The sequence below is a fragment of the Phragmites australis genome, chromosome 5 (genome assembly GCF_958298935.1).
Source record: "Phragmites australis chromosome 5, lpPhrAust1.1, whole genome shotgun sequence".
Lineage (NCBI taxonomy): Eukaryota > Viridiplantae > Streptophyta > Magnoliopsida > Poales > Poaceae > Phragmites > Phragmites australis.
The window spans coordinates 30,037,632-30,043,702 of NC_084925.1; the positions used below are offsets into that span (position 1 = coordinate 30,037,632).

The 6,071-nt window shown below is 43.2% G+C and overlaps 1 pseudogene; it reads left to right on the forward strand.

Annotated features, from left to right (window-relative positions):
• The first annotated feature begins 2,281 nt into the window (after positions 1–2,281).
• LOC133917947 (protein ALP1-like) lies at positions 2,282–5,156 on the forward strand (annotated as a pseudogene).
• The last annotated feature ends 915 nt before the right edge of the window (positions 5,157–6,071 follow it).

The window sequence follows — 6,071 nt, forward strand, 5'->3', positions numbered from 1 at the left end:
AACAACCATATATTCTTAAAAATATTAAAGAAATAAAATATATAAAAAATTCAGCTACAGAGAAATGTGCGATCATGTGTTGGCCGCAGGCCAACTAACAAATTACTTGCGCACATCGGGTCAAAAAGGCCGTCTGGCCCTAGCGTGGAAGGTCGGCCTATTGGATTTTGGATGCAGGAGCGAAGCTGGAAACATACTCGAAGACGCTTCTTGATTAGCTCACGACAACACATAGGAACACCGAACATGCATATAGATAAACTGGCATTCTGTCCATGAACAGAGAGGTTCTGTAAGCATGTGTTTGGATGCCCGCACCATGGCGTTCATGCACGGAACCGTCCAGGATCAGACCTCATCCCACGTTTGGTTCGTTAGATGGAACCAATCCATCCTGGACGGAGAGATCCGGGTTTGGAGAATATTCGATGAAGATGCTGAACCATCCTGTACGTCCAAATCGATCGAACCACACTGTCCGGGAACCATGCGATCCTCTCGTCGCTCCTTTCTCCTATGACCTGTCGCTCCTTTCCCCTTTCTCGTGTGACCCGTCACTAAGGATCGATCCCTTCACCAGATCTCTCGCTGGAACCCTGCCGACGACAATCGAATGCCTGGCACGACCACGTGCTCCTCCTCCCTTCCCTCCTTATCGTGTGATCTCACAAACCCGCAAACCCTATGCATGGTATAGGGTTACGGTGGGTGCAGCGGCAACAGAAAGGTTGGCGTCGGTGGTAGAGGGGTTTTGCAATGTCGGGCACCAAGATTTTGAGTGTCGGTGCCCGGCAAAGAACTGCAGGCGGGTGGTGTGAACTCTGATTCGATCCGGCGTTGGTGGCAGAGGGATTTTGAGGCATTGGGCACAAAGATTCATCCTTTCTCATTCCATTCTTGACTTGCTTTTTCCGCAAACATAAGGTATGTAACCGAAATTGTACTCATGTACCCTAAATTGTGATTAATGGAGGCTTCGTGCTTGTTTGTGGTAGATTATGCTGTTACATATCTTGATATGTTGAAACTTTTGATAGATCTGATTACTAGTTCTTTGAAGTGCACCACTAAATAATGCAATTTCAGATTACTGCATTACTGGGCTTTTTCGTGTGTATCAATTTTAGTTATTTGGTCATTGGCGCAATAATGCAGTTTTAGATTCTAGCATTTACGTTTCTGAAAGATGTTGTCATTTTTGCTGTGGTTCGCTGCAGGGGTAGAGATTTGGTTTGGTTGTGCATAGGGCGCGATTGGTTGGGAAATGGGGCTATAGATGCCGCAGTGAGATGGATTTCAGCCTAGATGATGCTTTTGAGAAGATTTCTTTTGATTTCTGGGTACATTCCTGTAAATCTAATCTAGTCATGCGTGTTTCTTTCAGCAAAAATCTAAAACATGCCATGCACGGCCGTAGCAACTTTTCAAATTGTCAGCAGGACTGGCATCCTTTTTCTCGTTGGTGAAATGTGGTTAGAGGTACTGCGGTTAGGTGGATTGCAACCTGGGATATTTTTAAGCAATTATAATTGTGATTTCTGCGTACGTTCCGGTAAATTTGAGCTAATATTATGTTACTCTGAGATGGCCACCACACCTTTTTTCTTGCTTTAGAAGCATGACCATGATATGGTTCAAATTATGGGCCTTGATTGTGGGAACTGGTGTTGAGCGCTTGCAAGAACATTCCAATTTGTAGTATAATTGTAGTGATTTCAGCTGTCTGATTTCTTGCTTTTACATCTACTATCTGAAAAATATGCTAAATCTATCGTTGAAAATTGCTGTTTACTGTGTCTCTGTCCATTTGAATGCTAGCCTTGTTTGACAGTTAAGGTAGTCACAAAATATCTGCGTTGCATCACCTAAAGATTGCTTGGACCAGGCAGATGGCTAATATTAACTTGTTCCGTAGATACACAATAAGGATTCTCATGCAGTGTGGAACATCTAGAAAATGTTTTCACTTCAGTTTTGTTATTATCTGTTAAAAATCGATCTAGCCATTTATCACTGGTGATTGCAATAACTTTATAAGGTTTTGATTTGGATGTGATTAATCAACTTTATATCTTTTGGTGTTTCTCTTTTGATTTCTGCTATGTTAGTTTAACTTTTGTATGTATTTTATACAGAAGCATCTTATGATCAACTGATAATTTACTATCTCCCTTTTTATGTAACCTATATGTTGACAGCAAAATTTGGTAGCTTTTGAATCTATGCATGTAACCTATATGTTGCTTTTTCATACATGTTTGCATTGCCTTGGGTCATGTAGATGGACAAGAGGAAGCTTAAAAGGAGAAAGTTATTGCTGATCAGTACTGCTGCATATGTGGTGGCTTCTATGGTTGCTTTGTATGTCCGGTCTAGATTAAGGAACAAGAGAGAACCTATTACATATGGTCCAATGGAGGAAAGGGATAAGGCTAGAATCGACTATATAAACAGTAAAATTTACATGAATGATACAACCTGCACAAATATGATTAGGCTTAATAGCATCTTTCTTTCAAGTGTGTCAAGTTTTGAGGGAACGGTATTTGCTCCGCGATACTATATATGTATGTGTTGAGGAGCAAGTTGCCATATTCTTAGATATAGTTGGACACAACACTAGGAATAGGGTAATTGGTACAAACTTTGGTAGATCAAGTGAAACAGTTAGCCGATATTTCAGACTAGTCCTCCATGCCATAGGTGAGCTAAGAAATAAGCTTATCAAGCCACCTTCTTTGGATACCCCAACCAAAATTACAGGGAACCTAAGATGGGATCCATATTTTAAGGTATGACACTTGACAATTATACCTTAGAGTTAGAGGTATGACACTTGATTGTATTGGAGCTATTGATGGAACACATGTAAGAGCATCAGTTGGTAAGTCTATGGAGCTAGCCTTTCGTGGTAGAAAGTCATTCGCTACTCAAAATGTGATGGCCACTGTAGATTTTGATCTGAAATTCACATATATTCTGGCTGGTTGGGAGGGGATAGCACATGATGTTGTGGTTTTAGCAGATGCACTAGAGCGTAAGAATGGCCTACGAGTTCCAGAAGGTAATATTATTATAGTTAGATGTGTCCTTACACCAATTTATTGGAAAACAATGTAGTCATCGTGTCCCTCATATCATAAGAAAATTTAACTGAGTGGATGCGAGATATGGAGCCAAACCTGGGTTCTTGCCACCTTTTCGCTGTGTGCGCTATCACTTGAATGAGTGGGGGAACAATCCGGTCCAAAATGAGAAGGAATTGTTCAATCTCAGGCACTCCTCCCCACGTGTGACCATAGAACATGCCTTTGAGTCACTCAAGAGGAGGTTCAAAGTTCTAGATGATGCTATCCTGTTCTTCTCATACCCTACTCAAGTCGATATTGTCATAGCTTGCTGCATCCTCCATAACTAGGTTCTTTCTCAAGGGACTGATCGTTTCATTCTACATGAAAACATTTGGACACCTAACCCCCATAGGTCAGCTAGGGAGCAAGCAAACAACCATAGATTCATGGTTGACAAGAGGCAACTGATTGCTGAGAGAATGTGGGAGGACCAACAAAACCATTATGGCCATTAACTTTAGCTCTTTTATGTAATAATGAGTTAGTAATGTTCTGAATTTGTATTGTCTTTTTTCAAATGGATGTACTGGCAATATTTGGTACCTTGTGTTTGATCAAATGGATGTACTGTTGATTCATGATGATCTGTGAGAATAGGTTTGCTGAGACTACTGTTATACCATGGATTTGTGATGTGTGATCGATATCAACCTTTTATCCTATACACGTACATGGTTGAAAAAAGAAGTGCCTTTGAGGTTGGTGTATTGATGCAAGGAACTTATATTACTTATGCTGGTGCTGTTACTTTCTGAAATCAATATATGCTAAGTGTTGAGTTTGGAAATGGATCTTGAACATGATGGGGATGTCTCTAAGTCTAAAGGTGCTGGAACCGGTCTGATTGTGTGGACGAATGCAATATCATCCTTCGTATTGTCCTACTTATCTCAACTTGTGGCTAATGGCACTTGAACCTCTTCTGGCTTCAAGCAAGTTTATCTTAATGCTTGTTCTAAGGCTTTAAATGAGCAAATTGGTGTTCTTTGTTACTGGCACCCAGGTTGGTAACCACCTTAGAAAGTGGAGAAAGGTCTATAAAAAAGATTCAAAAGCTCAAGAACCTAAGTGCCGCTCTTTGGGATGAAAACACTTGCACCATCAAGCTTGACCTAGGGCGTTACAAAGATCATGTTATGGTAAGCTTGTTGCATCTTGCTTTAAGATTGTGGTAATTTTATTTGAATGATTGCAACCAGTAAAAATCTAAGATATATTTGGGTTAAATGTTTAATCCAATTGGTAGTTTCTTATATGATGCTCACAAATTTGTAGTCAGTTTCATGGTCCTTAACTCAAATGCTCATAAATTCTCCTTAACTCATGCTAAAAAATTCACTTATGAATGCATCATTCATTTCATAACATTCTCTGGTTCTCTAGTGGTAGCTTTCAACCCATGGTACCCTGAAATCTGGAACTGATGAGGTGCCAAATCTTGTTCTCTAGTGGTAGCTTTCATAGCACCAATTTCAACTAATGATGTGATACATCAATTTGATACTTAGGTTAGCTGTTATGTAAAAGTATGAATACCATCTGCACCTAATGGCGACCAGATAATCACACACCCCATCGAGATGAAAAGAACGATAATATACTCTAAAAAAATGCATACAACTTCTTGTTACAGAAATTTAAGAGTATAGTAATGTTTATACATGTCATACATACTTGCTGCATGTACTTACATTTGTTTGAACTTGGCGGGATCACAAGGATGATGCCAAATTCTTGAACACTCCATTGGAACACTATCATGAGATGGCAACAATCTTTGGAAATGCTATGGCAACTGGCAAGTATGTCAAGGGATGCAGTGAACCTCTTGCTACATATGTGATTGATTTAGAGAAAGAGGATGCAACCAAAGAAACTAGCAATGAAAATTGTACAGCAACAAATGAACGAGAAGGTGTCGATGAAGCTACAATGTCAGCCAACATTGGTGAAGCTACAACATCAGGCACTATTGTGGGGAGTCCTCAGGCAATAGACACCAACGAGGGCCAAGATAGCTGGTGATGATGATTTGGGGTATGTGATGATCAAAAGTCTTGCTAAAATTGCCAAAGCTATAGAGAAGACTACCACTACAAATGTTGATATTCAAGATGGTCTTTATGATAACTTGATGAGTATCTCTGGCTTTGAAGAGGCACATCTTGTCCACTATTATGCTTACATATGTGAGAATGTTATTCAAGCAAGGGCATTCAACAGTCTATCCTTATCTAATAAAATTGTATGGTGTCGGTGTATCAGGAACCAGGGGTCCCTGAGTCCCGAGACCGGGCCGGCCATCCGCCACGCGTCACCATCCCGCGAGGTCCGCCCTGCAAGATAAGAAGAAGCTAAGTCCCGGGAGAAGGTGCTCGGGGCCGCCGCCTCTGGTTCCCGAGCACCCCAGTTCCCCGATGATCCGCGGAGTCCAAGTACCGGGAAGAAAGTGCTCGGGAGAGAGTGCTCGGGGCTGCACGTGGCAGCCCCCGAGGGCTCGGTTCCCCGAAGGTTTCCCCCAGTGCTCGGGAGAGAGTGCTCGGGGCTGCACGTGGCAGCCCCCGAGGACTCGGTTCCCCGAAGGTCTCACCAGAGTGCTCGGGAGAGAGTGCTCGGGGCTGCACGTGGCAGCCCCCGAGGGTTCGGTTCCCCGAAGGTTTCCCCCAGTGCTCGGGAGAGAGTGCTCGGGGCTGCACGTGGCAGCCACCGAGGGCTCGGTTCCCCGAAGGTTTCCCCCAGTGCTCGGGAGAGAGTGCTCGGGGCTGCACGTGGCAGCCCCCGAGGGCTCGGTTCCCCGAAGGTTTCCCCCAGTGCTCGGGAGAGAGTGCTCGGGGCTGCACGTGGCAGCCCTCGAGGGCTCGGTTCCCCGAAGGTTCCCCCAGTGCTCGGGAGGGAGTGCTTGGGGCTGCACGTGGCAGCCCCCGAGGACTCAGTTCCCCG